Here is a 17,977-nt window from a genome sequence, read left to right as displayed (position 1 = left end):
TAGGGCTGAAAGGATTTGGGTACCAAAATTTGGAGATATGAGAGAAATGGTACTTAGAGAAGCTCATAAAACCAGATACTCAATACATCCTGGAACGGGGAAGATGTACAAGGATCTCAAGAAACATTTTTGGTGGCCGGGTATGAAATCCAATGTTGCTAAATACGTAGGAGAATGTTTGACGTGTTCTAAGGTCAAAGCTGAGCATCAGAAACCATCAGGTCTACTTCAATAACCCGAAATCCCAGAATGGAAATGGGAAAACATTACCATGGATTTCATCACTAAATTGCCAAGGACTGCAAGTGGTTTTGATACTATTTGGGTAATAGTTGATCGTCTCACCAAATCAGCACACTTCCTGCCAATAAGAGAAGATGACAAGATGGAGAAGTCAGCACGACTGTATTTGAAGGAAGTCGTCTCCAGACATGGAATACCAATCTCTATTATCTCTGATAGGGATGGCAGATTTATTTCAAGATTCTGGCAGACATTACAGCAAGCATTAAGAACTCGTCTAGACATGAGTACTGCCTATCATCCACAAACTGATGGGCAGAGCGAAAGGACGATACAAACGCTTGAAGACATGCTACGAGCATGTGTTATTGATTTCGGAAACAGTTGGGATCGACATCTACCGTTAGCAGAATTTTCCTACAACAACAGCTACCATTCAAGCATTGAGATGGCGCCGTTTGAAGCACTTTATGGTAGAAAGTGCAGGTCTTCGATTTGTTGGAGTGAAGTGGGGGATAGACAGATTACGGGTCCGGAGATTATACAAGAAACTACCGAGAAGATCATCCAAATTCAACAACGGTTGAAAACCGCCCAAAGTCGACAAAAGAGCTACGCAGACATTAAAAGAAAAGATATAGAATTTGAAATTGGAGAGATGGTCATGCTTAAAGTTGCACCTTGGAAAGGCGTTGTTCAATTTGGTAAACGAGGGAAATTAAATCCAAGGTATATTGGACCATTCAAGATTATTGATCGTGTCGGACCAGTAGCTTACCGACTTGAGTTACCTCAACAACTCGCGGCTGTACATAACACTTTCCACGTCTCGAATTTGAAGAAATGTTTTGCTAAAGAAGATCTCACTATTCCGTTAGATGAAATCCAAATCAACGAAAAACTTCAATTCATCGAAGAACCCGTCGAAATAATGGATCGTGAGGTTAAAAGACTTAAGCAAAACAAGATACCAATTGTTAAGGTTCGATGGAATGCTCGTAGAGGACCCGAGTTCACCTGGGAGCTTGAAGATCAGATGAAGAAGAAATACCCGCATCTATTTCCAGAAGATTCGTCAACACCTTCAACAACTTAAAAATTTCGGGACGAAATACTGTAGTGACCCGAAATTTTCCACGTTTATATATATATTAATTGAGATTGATATTTACATGATTAAATATTTCCAACATGTTAAGCAATCAAACTTGTTAAGACTTGATTAATTGAAATATGTTTCATATAGACAATTGACCCCCCAAGTTGACCGGTGATTCACGAACGTTAAAACTTGTAAAAACTATATGATGACATATATATGGATATATATATAGTTAACATGATACTATGATAAGTAAACATATCATTAAGTATATTAACAATGAACTACATATGTAAAAACAAGACTACTAACTTAATGATTTTTAAACGAGACATATATGTAACGATTATCGTTGTAAAGACATTTAATGTATATATATCATATTAAGAGATATTCATACATGATAATATCATGATAATATAATAATTTAAAATCTCATTTGATATTATAAACATTGGGTTAACAACATTTAACAAGATCGTTAACCTAAAGGTTTCAAAACAACACTTACATAGAACGACTAACGATGACTTAACGACTCAGTTAAAATGTATATACATGTAGTGTTTTAATATGTATTTATACACTTTTGAAAGACTTAAATACACTTATCAAAATACTTCTACTTAACAAAAATGCTTACAATTACATCCTCATTCAGTTTCATCAACAATTCTACTCGTATGCACCCGTATTCGTACTCGTACAATACACAGCATTTAGATGTATGTACTATTGGTATATACACTCCAATGATCAGCTCTTAGCAGCCCATGTGAGTCACCTAACACATGTGGGAACCATCATTTGGCAACTAGCATGAAATATCTCATAAAATTACAAAAATATGAGTAATCATTCATGACTTATTTACATGAAAACAAAATTACATATCCTTTATATCTAATCCATACACCAACGACCAAAAACACCTACAAACACTTTCATTCCTCAATTTTCTTCATCTAATTGATCTCTCTCAAGTTCTATCTTCAAGTTCTAAGTGTTCTGTAGTGACCCGAACTTTTCCATGTTTATATATATTAATTGAGATTGATATTTACATGATTAAATGTTTCCAACATGTTAAGCAATCAAACTTGTTAAGACTTGATTAATTGAAATATGTTTCATATAGACAATTGACCACCCAAGTTGACCGGCGATTCACGAACGTTAAAACTTGTAAAAACGACATGACGATATATATATGGATATACATATGGTTAACATGAGATTATGATAAGTAAGTATCTCCATAAGTATATTAACAATGAGTTATATACATATAAACAAGACTACTAACTTAAGGATTTCGAAACGAGACATATATGTAACGATTATCGTTGTAACGCCATTTAAATGTATATATATCATATTAAGATATATTAATATATCATAATATCATGATAATATAATAATGTAACATCTCATTAGATATAATAAACAATGGGTTAACAACATTAATTGAGATCGTTAACTTAAAGGTTTCAAAACAACACTTACATGTAACGACTAACGATGACTTAACGACTCAGTTAAAATGTATATACATGTAGTGTATTTAGATGTATTAAAATACTTTTGGAAGACTTCAAGACATATATCAAAACACTCATACTTAACGAAGACTTTTCCAGTTACTTTTCCATTCTTTTCTTTCATCAAGAATTCTAGTCGTATTCTTACCCGTATTATACACAGCTTCAAAACGTACTTACTATGAGTATATACCAATAGGAACTAGCATGGGATTCCACTCTTGATTATGTCATGTATGACTAATCAATTTTAACTTCTACCATGAGCTAGTCAACTAACTAGAACTCCTTTTAACCCCACTCACCACTCACCAATTACCACTCATCATTCACTCCATTTCACTTCCAATTCTCTCTCAACACACACACACTATTATGAACGTATTTTTTCAATAGTTAATCATCATCTTCATCAAAAATCACTTCAAGAATCAAGCTATAATCATCTTAGGAAGAACACTTCAAGAACACTTCAAAAATCCCTTCAAGTTTACTAATTTACTTCCAAGCTTTCTAATCCATTCCAAGTAATCATCTAAGATCAAGAAACCTTTGTTATATACAGTAGGTTATCTTTCTTATTCAAGTTAATATTCATATTCAAACTTTGATTCAATTTCTATAACTATAAACTATCTTAATTCGAGTAAAAATCTTACTTGAACTTGTATTTGTGTCATGATCCTACTTCAAGAACTTTCAAGCCATCCAAGATCCTTTGAAGCTAGATCATTTCTTGTCACTTCCAGTAGGTTTACCTACTAAACTTGAGGTAGTAATGATGTTCATAACATCATTCGATTCATATATATAAAGCTATCTTATTCGAAGGTTTAAACTTATAATCACTAGAACATAGTTTAGTTAATTCTAAACTTGTTCGCAAACAAAAGTTAATCCTTCTAACTTGACTTTTAAAATCAACTAAACACATGTTCTATATCTATATGATATGCTAACTTAATGATTTAAAACCTGGAAACACGAAAAACACCGTAAAACCGGATTTACGCCGTCGTAGTAACACCGCGGGCTGTTTTGGGTTAGTTAATTAAAAACTATGATAAACTTTGATTTAAAAGTTGTTATTCTGAGAAAATGATTTTTATTATGAACATGAAACTATATCCAAAAATTATGGTTAAACTCAAAGTGGAAGTATGTTTTCTAAAATGGTCATCTAGACGTCGTTCTTTCGACTGAAATGACTACCTTTACAAAAACGACTTGTAACTTATTTTTCCGACTATAAACCTATACTTTTTCTGTTTAGATTCATAAAATAGAGTTCAATATGAAACCATAGCAATTTGATTCACTCAAAACGGATTTAAAATGAAGAAGTTATGGGTAAAACAAGATTGGATAATTTTTCTCATTTTAGCTACGTGAAAATTGGTAACAAATCTATTCCAACCATAACTTAATCAACTTGTATTGTATATTATGTAATCTTGAGATACCATAGACACGTATACAATGTTTCGACCTATCATGTCGACACATCTATATATATTTCGGAACAACCATAGACACTCTATATGTGAATGTTGGAGTTAGCTATACAGGGTTGAGGTTGATTCCAAAATATATATAGTTTGAGTTATGATCAATACTGAGATACGTATACACCGGGTCGTGGATTGATTCTAGATAATATTTATCGATTTATTTCTGTACATCTAACTGTGGACAACTAGTTGTAGGTTACTAACGAGGACAGCTGACTTAATAAACTTAAAACATCAAAATATATTAAAAGTGTTGTAAATATATTTTGAACATACTTTGATATATATGTATATATTGTTATAGGTTCGTGAATCAACCAGTGGCCAAGTCTTACTTCCAGATGAAGTAAAAATCTGTGAAAGTGAGTTATAGTCCCACTTTTAAAATCTAATATTTTTGGGATGATAATACATGCAGGTTTTATAAATGATTTACAAAATAGACACAAGTACGTGAAACTACATTCTATGGTTGAATTATCGAAATCGAATATGCCCCTTTTTATTAAGTCTGGTAATCTAAGAATTAGGGAACAGACACCCTAATTGACGCGAATCCTAAAGATAGATCTATTGGGCCTAACAAACCCCATCTAAAGTACCGGATGCTTTTGTACTTCGAAATTTATATCATATCCGAAGGGTGTCCCGTAATGATGGGGATATTCTTATATATATGCATCTTGTTAATGTCGGTTACCAGGTGTTTACCATATGAATGATTTTTATCTCTATGTATGGGATGTGTATTGAAATATGAAATCTTGTGGTCTATTGTTACGATTTGATATATATAGGTTAAACCTATAACTCACCAACATTTTTGTTGACGTTTAAAGCATGTTTATTCTCATGTGAATACTAAGAGCTTCCGCTATTGCATACTAAAATAAGGACAAGATTTGGAGTCCATGTTTGTATGATATTGTGTAAAAACTGCATTCAAGAAACTGATTTCGATGTAACATATTTGTATTGTAAACCATTATGTAATGGTCGTGTGTAAACAGGATATTTTAGATTATCATTATTTGATAATCTACGTAAAGCTTTTTAAACCTTTATTTATGAAATAAAGGTTATGGTTTGTTTTAAAAAAGAATGCAGTCTTTGAAAAACGTCTCATATAGAGGTCAAAACCTCGCAACGAAATCAATTAATATGGAACGTTTTTAATCAATAAGAACGGGACATTTCATCTATAACTCTATATGTACATATAATCATAGTAGTAATATAAACAGATTAATAATAATAATTAATATTAATAATAATAAGTAATATAATAATACTTCAATCATGGAATGAAACACAATTTGGTCGATGAATTCAAACTCACGGGCTAACTTACTACTACGTATTAGTCTAGCCAAAAGTTTATTTACAGCTGTTATTTCGTACTGCATTGTTAATTGGTAGCGGGTAAAAGTCTCCCCAAAAATCCTAAAATTTTACATTTATCAACTTTATTTATTTCAGTCATTTTAGTATAAAATTTGGTCATTAACTATTAAATAAAATTACATTAATTATTCACTCCCAACCCCCAAGTAAAAAAATAAAAATAAAAACTTTTAAAATTTTAACAAATAGTTACTAACTATATTTTTAATAAGCCTAAAATTTATAGAACTCATTTTTGAATCACTGCTTATTTTAAAATAATATAAATTCCTTTTTAATTCGTTTACTATCAATTGAATGACAAATGAGTGTTTCCGTCGTTTACTAAATAACTTCGAAATTACTTATATATATATAACATACTTTATATATTCACTTTTATAATAAATTTTAATATATCTTATATTAATTTACATATTTATTTATAACAAATTGTATATTGCATATAATAGTTTATTAATATTCTTATGCATAATTATTTATATTTACTTATTTATATATATTTATTTATTTACAATTAACGATTCGTGAATCGTCAGAAATGGTCAAAGGTCAATTTAATATATGAAACAGTTCAAACTTTTTGAGACTTAACATTACAGACTTTGCTTATCATGTCGAAATCATATAAAGATTAAGTTTAATTTTGGTCGGAAATCTCCGGGTCATCACACGCCTAGCCTGAGTGGGGATGTCAAACCCTATGGATCCATATCTAAGATTCGCGTTCACCGGTTCAAAAACCAATGACTAAACGTTACCAAGCTAAGGGGAATCTTTGTGCCGTTATGTCACCCACACATATATAAAGTTTAAGTACTCGTGTCTAGTATGTAAAATATAAAAAGCGCATGTATTCTCAGTCCCAAAAATAGTAAAGTAAAAGGGAGCTATAACTCATAGTGAATGTGCGGTAAAGTCGATATGAAAAGTATACAAGTAGTAAGTCGGTCCGAAAGGTCCTCAACCTAAGTCAAAGGTTACTAGGTCAGTATATTGTCCCCAAAAGTTTAAAAGTGAATAAGTTAAGCCTTAAGCATTATCATCATCATCATTATTCGTAAAAGATAAAGTAAATTTTCAACAATAATAGAGATCGAAACAAAGGCTGACTTCGGACAGCTGCTACGACCTCTATAGAAACCAAAAGGACGCGTGGTCAGTGGCGAAGGCTCCGTATGTGAGTCCTTGTACCGCTTTCCAATTTTCAGGTCCTAACTCGATGTCGTTTGACCGTGGCGACGGTTCAAGCGCGAGTGTGTCAGAATTTTCAGCACGTCGTTACAAAGGCATAGTGATTTTCAGAAGGCTATAAATCCTAAACGTATATCGGATTTAGGCGAGTCTTGAACGAAAAGTCATCTACTCGAAACGAACTATCTGAAAATCAATTTTCCAGAAGTCTCAGGATTCTGATCAGACCCCGAAAAACATCAAACAAGTGCTCCGGTAGGTTTCTTGGTGCTTGATGCTCATCACGGTTCTCATCCTTGATGCGTGTAAGCTTCAAGTGTACAACTCTTTGATGTTTTAGCATCACTTTGACTAAATTTTAACTATATACACACAACTAAGAGTAAAAGCTAACATTCTACAAGTTTTGAACATCAAGGTTGTCTCTTTATTGCATAAACACAATAAAGCTTCAACCTTTGTCCTTTTGGCACAAGTTTATGCATCTTCATCATATGAGATGATGAAGACTTGAACTTTATTACCATAAAAATCATAAGAAGGTTCCAAGTAAGTGAGATCTACAAGATCTTCAAGTATTCAGAAACCCTAAGCTAGAAAGCTTGGATCTTTACAAGATTAATGAGACCATAAGCTAGAAAGCTAAGATCTAGTAAAAGTAATGAGACCATAAGCTAAAAAGCTTAGATCTTAAACAAAATAATGAAATCCTAAGCTAGAAAGCTTGGATCTTTAATGTTCTTGAAGATCCTTAAAGCAAAAGGTTAGATCTTCAAGTTTCATGAAGATCATAAACACAATTTTTGATCTTTTTAACAAAATAAAGGGATCATAAGCTAGAAAACTTAGATCCAACAAAGTAATGAAGATTCAAAGCTAGAAAGCTCGAATCTTTCATGTTCTTGAAGGATTCAAATCAAAGTTTGAATCTTCAAGATATAACATGATCAAGAAGCTACAAAGCTTGATCCTTCAATGATGATGATGATGTCGTGTAGAAGAAGAGAAGAAGAAGAAGAAGTAAATTTAAACTTACAATTTTTAGCGCGAGAAAGACTAGAGAGAGAATTAGAGAGCAAGTGTGTGTAAATTGTGAAAAAAATCAAGTGTGAAATGGGAGAAATGAGCTTGGTATTTATAGTGGAATTGGTGAGGGTTGGCCGTGGGTTTGCATGGGGGACAAGGGGACACCTTTTTGATTTTTGCTTGGTGGTGGTCTAAAGGTGGTGCTTATTGTTGGGATCTCATGCAACATGTATGGTAATGGTTAACAAAAATGCTAGTATGTGCGCTCATATTAATGAGTTTTTGTCTTACATTTTAATGGGTCATAATCCATTTAAAATTGGGCTAACCTAAAAGTCCAATAACTAAATAGGATGGGCTTAAGCCCAATAAGGTAGAAAGTCCAACAAGACTAACTAGTGTGCATTAGTAAATTACTAAGCGTAATTAATCAACCAATAAGCCAAGTAATTGTCATTAGAAAATATCAATTAGTTTCACGTAGTCATAATATTCCAATTATGACTAAAATTAATCAGGTACAGGGTACATAGCTCGTTCTAAACGTCCAGTGACACCAACGGTCATAAAAGCATTCGAGGATCAAGTTAAGTAACTACGTACTTAATAACACGATTTAAAATATAAACGAAAGTAATCAACATGAATAATGATCCCAGAATATAATATAGCTCAGTACGCACAAATACGCAGTTTCGTGAAAGTAATAAGCACAACAATGTAAGTCGAAAAAGTCGGGTCGTTACATTGGCCCCATCTCAGCGTGTTACAGTTCCCGTCTGTCCATTGTGAGACCAAGTTCCGGATTCCCATGTATACCCCTTCTTTTCTTGCTCATACTTAGTCACGTATGGGCTTTGGTTTGTGAACACATGAACTTTCCAGTTGTGTGTGATAGCGGGAAGGATTTCATGCATATATTATGCCCTTTTGCTACTAGAATATTGTAAAAATAGTAGTTGTCAAGCTCCTATATGTGGCTTCAGTCTATATTCTTTGGCGAGAACGGAACAACCAATTGTTCAAGAAAAGAAAGAGAACGTCTGATCAAGTGTACGAGGCTATATACTCAGATGTGCATCTAAAGCTCATGAGTATTAAATGGAAAGACACTCAACAAGCTCTTAGATTGAAATCAGATTGGAAAATTTTCTAATTATTTGTTGTTTTTTGAGCTTGGTACTCTTGGTTGCTTAGCGTTTCTACTTTGCTTGGTTGCAGGGCTGGTTCCGAGAATATAAGGGCCTATAGCGAGCCGGAAAAAAGGCCCCTAGACCTAATAAATAATATAAAGTTCATAAAATTTAACTTATATTCAGTGCCTTAATGAAATGTATATGCACATGTTTTTGAAGCTAGTATACACGAAAATTAAATGTTGTTTTTTCTTTCGAAAATCAAGAGTAAATAAGTAAAATATTGTTTGTTTGTACCATTTAATGGGAATTCGTAATAGAATTTAAGCATCACAAATTTGAAAAAATAGGAAGTCGTAAGAATTATTACTACAAAACTTATAAAAAATGCGTGTGGCCATAAACTTGAATTATGGTACTTGCTCCCTCCAAGCTTGAATAAATTGCATCTTGAATAGTTGAATGTGGATATCCCACATCGACAACATATGGTACATGCTATCTCTATATATAAGCTTGAATTAAATTGCAATTTTAATAGTTAAACAAATACTAGCTATTAGATCATCCGACTATTGAAGTCGGTGAAATTAGGCCTGAGCGTACTTTTGGGACTAACTAGTGATGATAATAGTCGGTGAAATGATAATAGTCGGTGAAATTACGCCTGAGCATACTTTTGGGACCAACTAGTGATGATAATAGTCGGTGAAATTAGGCCCTGGAATAGTGGGACCAACTAGTGATGATAATAGTGGGTGAAGATAATAGTCGGTGAAATGATAATAGTCGGTGAAATTAGGCCTGAGCGTACTTTTGGGACCAACTAGTGATGATAATAGTCGGTGAAATTAGGCCCTGAAATAGTGGGACCAACTAGTGATGATAATAGTGGGTGAAATTGGGCCTTGCTATTGGGCTGGGTCTGCTTGGTTGGCCTACTTAATTGTTTGAGAGACTTTAGGGTATGTTCTATAGTCTTGTACTTAGGGTATGTTCTATAGTCTTGTACTCTTCTTATAGAAGATTTTTAGATATTACCAAAAATACTTGATTGTCTTGTACTCTTCTTATAGAAGATTTTTAGATATTACCAAAAATACTTGATTGTTTGAGAGGCTTTAGGGTATGTTCTATATTGTTTGAGAGGCTTTAAGGGTTGTTTTATAGTCTTGTACTCAGGGTATGTTCTATAGTCTTGTATTCTTATAGAAGATTTTTAGATATTACCAAAAATAGTATAAAAAATAGTGGTATTTGAGATTGAGCCTAATGAGAGACTATCCAAATATAATAAGTGAGGAATTGTTTACTAGACTGAGCCCAACTAGTGAAGGTAATAGTGGGTAAAATTGGGCCCTTAAAAATAATAGGTCATGTGAGCACTTTGCTCCTGCATTGGGCGGGTCTGCTTGATTTTTTGAGAGGCTTTAGAGCATGTCCTATAGTTATTGTACTTATTTTTTCTTATTATTTTATATATTCATTTGTTCTTGTTACAGCAGATTTCTAGATATTATCAAAAATATTATAAAAATAGTGGGATTTGAGATTGAGCCTAACAAGATAAAGGGTGCGCGCTTCGCAGCTGAAAATTGCCAACGATTACTTTGTCGGCGATTCATTACAAACATAATCTACATAGTAAAGTGTTTAACGGTTACACACATATCAACAGTTTGAGTTGTAATTAAAAACATAAAAACATGTCATTTTTTTTTTTTTTTTTTTGCCAAACACTGCTATTTGGGATTTCTACTATGCTACAGTGGACTTCGATTTTGGGTTATGGACAGTTGTCGAAAATGGGTCTCAACCAATGGGAGGGCTTCATTTAGTTGTGTCAATATAGAATGAGGAATGAGAGACTATCCAAATGTAATAAGTTGGGAATTGTTTACTAGACTGAACCCAACTAGTGAAGGTAATAGTGGGTGAAATTGGGCTCTTAAAAATAATGGGTCATGTGCAGTTGAGCACTTTGCTCCTGCATTGAGCCGGGCCTGCTTGATTTTGCATGTCTTATAGTCATTGTACTTATTTGTTCTTATTATATTATATATTCACTGGTGACTCCCATTATCAAATATATATATATATATATATATATATATATATATATATATATATATATATATATATATATATATATATATATATATATATATGAAACACTAAATACTTAATTTTAACTTATCAACTGAAATTATTCATTTATAAGATCTATCAGCGATTGATTTTGCATTTCAAATTATGTAATTGATAAATTTACCATTTATCTAAACTCAAATAATAGAAAATTTGTTATAATTTAGGTAAAGCTGTTATTAAAATTTTAGAGGTGATTCTTACTCCATCATTTGTAAAACTACACCACTATTTTTCTTCATAATGTTGTTCAATACTATACTTGAAACCATATTTAGGGGCTATTTACGTTTATTGCGTATTAAGTCATGTTTTCGTTTATCTCTGTTTGGAAAGAGTGTTTAATTATATGTCTTATAAAACAGACAATTTTAAGATTAAGTAATAGATTATATGATAAAAAAATATCAATTTTACTCACTTGAGTTATACATAAACAAATCATTACGTAGAAATTAAATTGGCTCTTTAGTGTTGCGTGACTAAAAAGTGGCTGTTTATGGATCATAACCCTCTAAATTGTCACAAAATAATAAAACAACAGTTTTAGAAATACAACAACAAAACAATAAAATCCAATCCCACATGAGTGAGGTATGGAGGAGATGAGACGTAAACAATCTTTCCTCTATCTTTGAACAGAGATAGACGATCTTCTCTCAACAGTTTTAGAAATATCATTATTTATTTTTGAACAGTGATAATTTTATTAAAATAAACAAACTTTCGACATTGATCTTATACACCAAAGCACACCAACTTTTTTGTCGTTACCGTCTGAGTGCAATTAACAAAACGAACTTTTCATGTATATATTGTTTGTGTGAAAATTAGAACAAAAGATGTGTAGGTCAAATGGCTACGCTAATGGAGAACAAACTAAACACGCAAGTTGCAAGAGTTGGAATCTTCAATGATTCTTATTTACTATTTTAATAATAAATATAGTTTATTATATTATTTATGTAAAAAACTTAATAACTTATAAAACAAAATAATATGTTCATAAAAGTCAGCCGATGGCTGAAAGTGGACAACAGCATATTGTCCGAATTCTTACCTCATTTCTCTAAGCTAGCATTATAGGTTTTTAGTCCATGAAAACGGAAAGTAAAGTATGACAAGGAATATAAATGATAAATGTTATAAAATGTGTACAATATTGGTGACGTGTGTAAAATGTGTGAATGTAGTACTTAACTTTATCTCAACTTTTAAATTTACATGATCTTAATTACTTTTCACTTCAACACTCTTACGAGCAACAAAACTCGATCAAGGTAGTATAGTAAATATTAAGTTAAGTTATCGTCCCAATATTCACGGAATCTTTAAGAGTTATTATCTATATTTATATTTATATTTATATTTATATTTAGTCTATTCCTTAGGAAAGCAATAGAAGTATTTATTATTATTATAGGTTGTTAACTTTTGGTAAGAGTATCTTAGAAACATAGCATATGAGAGGTGAATTTAATTCAAATATATTAAAAGAGTGGTTATTCCCACTTTTGAGTCATAAGAGATTTCGATTATTTAGTTTCATGACTTATATTGATAATCAACAAAATAATAATTATAGACCGATTGTTATCCCTTAAAAAGGTTAAACTAATTATCACGTAAAGATCACATATTAGGACTTAAACACATATGAACTAGGTTGTTGTGCAAAGCTAATATCCTAACTCATAGCATTCATATAATCACATGACAAATATCATATAAATTTTGTGGTGTGGATAAAGACAACATTCAATTAGACCGACAAATAGATAAGTTAATAAATTTAATCAGATCAACTCAAGTTACTAGCTGAAAGTCAACCTTAATCAGATTCTCATGCAGTTGGACATATGAATTCACATATATCTATTACTACTATCAATTCTTAGCTATATTTGATGCAATTGTCCAATATGGTTAATCATAAGAGTTGGATGAATCGAGCAAAAGAAGACTTAGAATTAATTAATAGTTAATCATAGTTTCTATTCACCTAATCATTAAGCATGCAAATAAAGATCCAAATCATAGCAGAAATAAACAAACTAAACATAATCACAGAAACATAATTACACAGTTCTGGTCAGAGACCAGAAACTGTGCAAATTCGAATGCAAAGCTGGCGGCTTTGGATGTTCCAGCCGGCGACTATAACCCATAAGCCGGTGGCTTCATCTATAATCTCCGATAAACTCAGTTTTAGTCCAAATAACCACTATGAACGTTTAGTTCATAGTTGGAGACGATTAAAAACAATTAAATAGATAATTAAACATAAAGCAAGACATAATTATTTACATACAAGAATATAAAAGTAAATTGTACCATAATAAAAGAAGCTTGAATTGAATTTAAAAAAACTTGATTACAACTTGAACGAAAGATTTAAGTGCTAAATAACTCGTAACTTTCGTAGCTAACCCTAAAAACAGAATATACCTTACAAAACTGTGAAATTCGACCTCTATTTATAATAGTAAAAAATATGTAGAGCTTGCGGCTCCAATAGATCTAGCCGGCGGCTTTGGATGTCGGTTAACCTCATCCGTACGTTTAACTTGTTCTTCAAGAGCACATAATCTTCTTTCTATAACTCTAGCCGGTGGCTTTTATTAGTATAGCTGGCGGCTCCAGTGTCTAAAATCCGATCACATCATTTTCCTTATGTATCTCTCATTTTGGGCTTCACGTACAAGTAACAAGTAGTCTAGCCGGCGGCTTCAAGTACTTCAGCCGGCGGGTCTTAATGATTTTACTTGGTCTCCAAGTTCTTCGATTTCTGGCTTGATTTCTGGAACTTTCTGGATTTCTTGATCTAGCCTGCGTCTTTGCTGTCATCTATGCATTTTTCCTGTCTTTGTCCCGTTTAACACATTTTTTAAATCAAAACGTCAAAATACCTTTTTACGTAATATATTAACAATTAAGATAAAAACTTGATGTGTTAAATCTAGTATATAATTTATCAGTGGAAAATACCGGTTTAATTGATTATACACACTAACGGGCAGTGTACCCAATCGTGTACTAGTATGATTCGGTAAAGTCCAAAGTTCGTTTCAAGGAAAGTTTTCGTATCAACTTAAAATTGTAACTACAAGTAATTAAACTACTTTATGTAGAAATCTAATGAAATTACTGGTTTTTTGTAGTTTTGGCTATTTAACGATTAGCCGAATCAAGAAAAGGTTTATAAAAGTAAAAACAGTATTTTTGTTCTTTTTACTTTATGCGCTAGCACTTAACAAATATTAAAGATAGATTTGTATTCAATTCAAACAAGAATGTTCATCTAGACCTTTTACCCTCGGTAATGGATGTTCGTGTTATTTAGACCTTTTATCTCAATTATGCATGCAAATTAACCAAACGGATCACCAAGAGTTCTCTTAATGATCACTCAAACTCTAATTACACAGTGTAGGGTTCCCTTGCACTTAAGACCTTATTGTTTGTGTTCAAATAATTAGCTAACTTGGTAATTCGATTAACAATTGTGCTTACGTTCGCTTACACAATTCATACCTATTCAATTCACTAGTCTTTACTCAATTTACCCCCTTGGTCCGGTTTAGCAAACAACTACTTAAGATAAACTAGTTGTAAATTAAAGTGTTAAATTAACCCAGGGTTCCCTTGATCAAATAAACACGATAATCAATTGAGAGCAAACATGTAAATATGAACAAGAATGGATCTTTTAATCAAAACCAAATTAACATGCATATAATCCTTGATAATTCAAATAAACATCCAAAACCTCGGTTATTAGTCTAGACAAAAATTAAATAATTAGCCAACAATCATGGCTAAAAACCAAAATCACAATCAAAATAAAAGATGAATTCATTGTTTGAAACAAAGAGATAAACCTAATAGATGAATGAATCTTGAGTGATGAATGAATCGAAACACGTTTCCGTAATGATTGAAGCGTTAGAATGATCTTGAGATTCCCCAAAAATCACCCTTTTTCGTCTTAGAGCTGCTGCAAATCGTCTGGGATTGATAACTCATAATTAGGGTATTTTTCGGGCTTTAAATACCTTGCAAAATCGTCTGGGCCGGCCCATTTCCGCGCTGCGGTCAATACCTGTCGTGCCGCGGTAATACACTTGAACTGGGACTCCTTTAAAACCTCTCCTGATCTTGAAACACGGCAAACGTCGCGCCGCGGCTTAAAGCATCGCGCCGCGGCCTTAGGTGTAACCTGACATCTCGTTCATTTTTCTCTTTTTCCTCATTTAAACTAACTCAAGACCACGATACCCAATATGTACTTCACATTTCCAACCTCGATGCATCAATAATAATAATAGATTAAAAATATCCTCTAAAACTCCATAAAGCGCAACTCTTCTATATTTAACTCTTCAAACTCGAACGTTCTCAATATTATCAAAATAAACTTCAAATCGCATCCTAAAGGACTAAAATGCGATTGATATCGCTAAGGAAAATGTGTATAAAATATGCGATATCAAACCACCCTACACCAGAGTTTTGCTTGTCCTCAAGCAACCGAACTCGAACAAAATCTCGAACTATAACCTCTTCAATCATGTATGTAGAACCAAACGAACAACCAACAAAACAACAACTAGAGTGGGCACGATTTTGGAGTAGATATCAACCATGCCTCTCATTTGTATTCCCCTGAAATTAACTTTCCAAACCTCAAGCAATTAATGAAGAAAGTAGCTAAATATAGTCTCGAATAGCCTACCATAATAATGAGGTAGAGAATCTCGAGCCATAATATATAATCTTCAATATAAACACGCCACCACGTGACAGTCCGAGTGAAAATTAACTCGTTTTTATCATTGGTGGTGACAGTCATACCACCTTTCTTAGGTACACAGTGTACCGGGCTTATCCACGGACTGTCGGAAATCGGGTAAATAAGACCTGCATCGAGGAGCTTAATGATCTCTTTCTTCAAGACATCTTGCATGTGCGGGTTCAACCTCCTTTGACGTTGCACCACAGGTTTGGAGTTATCCTCCATTAGGATTTTGTGGGTGCAATAGGAGGGACTAATACCCTTGATGTCGTGAATTTTCCGTGCAATGGCCGGTTTATGGGCCTTTAGCATGGTTACAAGCTCAGTTTTCTGACCTGCAGTAAAAGAAGAAGAAATAATTACCGGGAGCATAGATTCCTCCTGCAAATAAGCGTATTCCAAATGATCTGGAAGTGGCTTCAATTCTAACTCGGGAGGTTCTTTTATTGAAGACTTTCTCTGGTAATTAACATCACGATCGAGTTCTTTGAATTCCTCCTCAGTCGGTTCATAGCCGTTTTCCATCAAGGTGGTTAAAATATCCACCTCCTCAACCTGCAACTCTTCATCAATTTCAACCAATGAGCATTCTCCTGAACCCTGCAACTCTGGGAATTCCTGTAAAAACTCAGACTGGACATCCACAGTGTTAAGAAAATAACATGTATCATCAGTGTAGGCAGGGTATTTTAAAGCATGGTCGAATGAGAATGTTGCACTCAATTCATCTATCCAAAGGGTCAACTTTTAGCCATAAACATCGATGATACATCTAGCAGTATTTAAAAATGGCCCACCCAAAATAAGTGGAATCCTTTCATCCACTTTCATGTCCAACACTACAAAATCGACCGGGAAAACCAACGACCCAGTCTTCACTAGCATATTCTCTATGATTTCACGAGGGAATTTAATAGAGCGGTCAGCTAGCTGAATCGCCATACGAGTGAGTTTTAACACCCCGGGGTCTAGCTTTAAATAAATAGAATAAGCCATCAAATTTATGCTAGCCCCCAAATCCGCCAACGCCATCAGACAGTCTAAATTACAAAGTAAACAAGGAATGGTGAAACTCCCAGGATCCTCAAGCTTCTTGGGAAGCTTGTTTACAACTACTGCTGAGCATGCGGCATTCAACCTAACTGAAGATACGTTCTCCAGCTTCTTCCTGTTAGTTAGCAAATCCTTAAGAAACCTTGCATACTTTGGCATACCTGCAATCACATTAATAAAAGGCATATTTATGTTAACTTTTTTAATCAAGTCCATGAACTTGGACTTTTCTGCCTCTAGCTTCTCCAATCTCTGCTTCCTCGGGAATGGGAGCGGTGGTTGATACTCTTTAACTACCAGTTTAGCAGCAACGGTTACCGGTACCCTTACAACCTTCTCAATCACCTGTTCCGGCTACTTTTCCCCCTCCGATTCACTAACAACAACTGGCTCACTATCCTTAGCTAACGGCACCCGCAAATCATACTCATCGAGCTTTCTCGGTGGATCATATGCTAAACCACTTTGGGTGGTGATAGCATTAACGTGCCCATTCTTCGAGTTCGTATCTGTTTTACTCGGTAACTCCCCTGGTTTCCTCTCATTACTCTGATTAGCAAGCTGACCAATTTGTTTCTCTAAATTCTGAATAGATGCTTGTTGATTTCAAAACATTTGATCATTCTTCTCATTATTTTGTGTAACAGTAGTAACAAGCTGAGTTTGAGATATCACAAGATTTTCGATCATAGCTTCAAGATTAGACTTTTTCTCTTCAACTTGTGGCTTTTGAAAATACCCGAGAGCTTGCTGTTGAAATCCTCCACTAGATCCCGGCTGGAACCTCGAATCCTGATTACCTTGAGGATTATAAGGATTGTTGA

Source organism: Rutidosis leptorrhynchoides, chromosome 2 (genome assembly GCF_046630445.1).
Source record: "Rutidosis leptorrhynchoides isolate AG116_Rl617_1_P2 chromosome 2, CSIRO_AGI_Rlap_v1, whole genome shotgun sequence".
NCBI classification, from domain to species: Eukaryota; Viridiplantae; Streptophyta; class Magnoliopsida; order Asterales; family Asteraceae; genus Rutidosis; species Rutidosis leptorrhynchoides.
The sequence above is the reverse complement of the archived record's forward strand: the minus strand, read 5'-3'. Positions refer to the sequence as shown.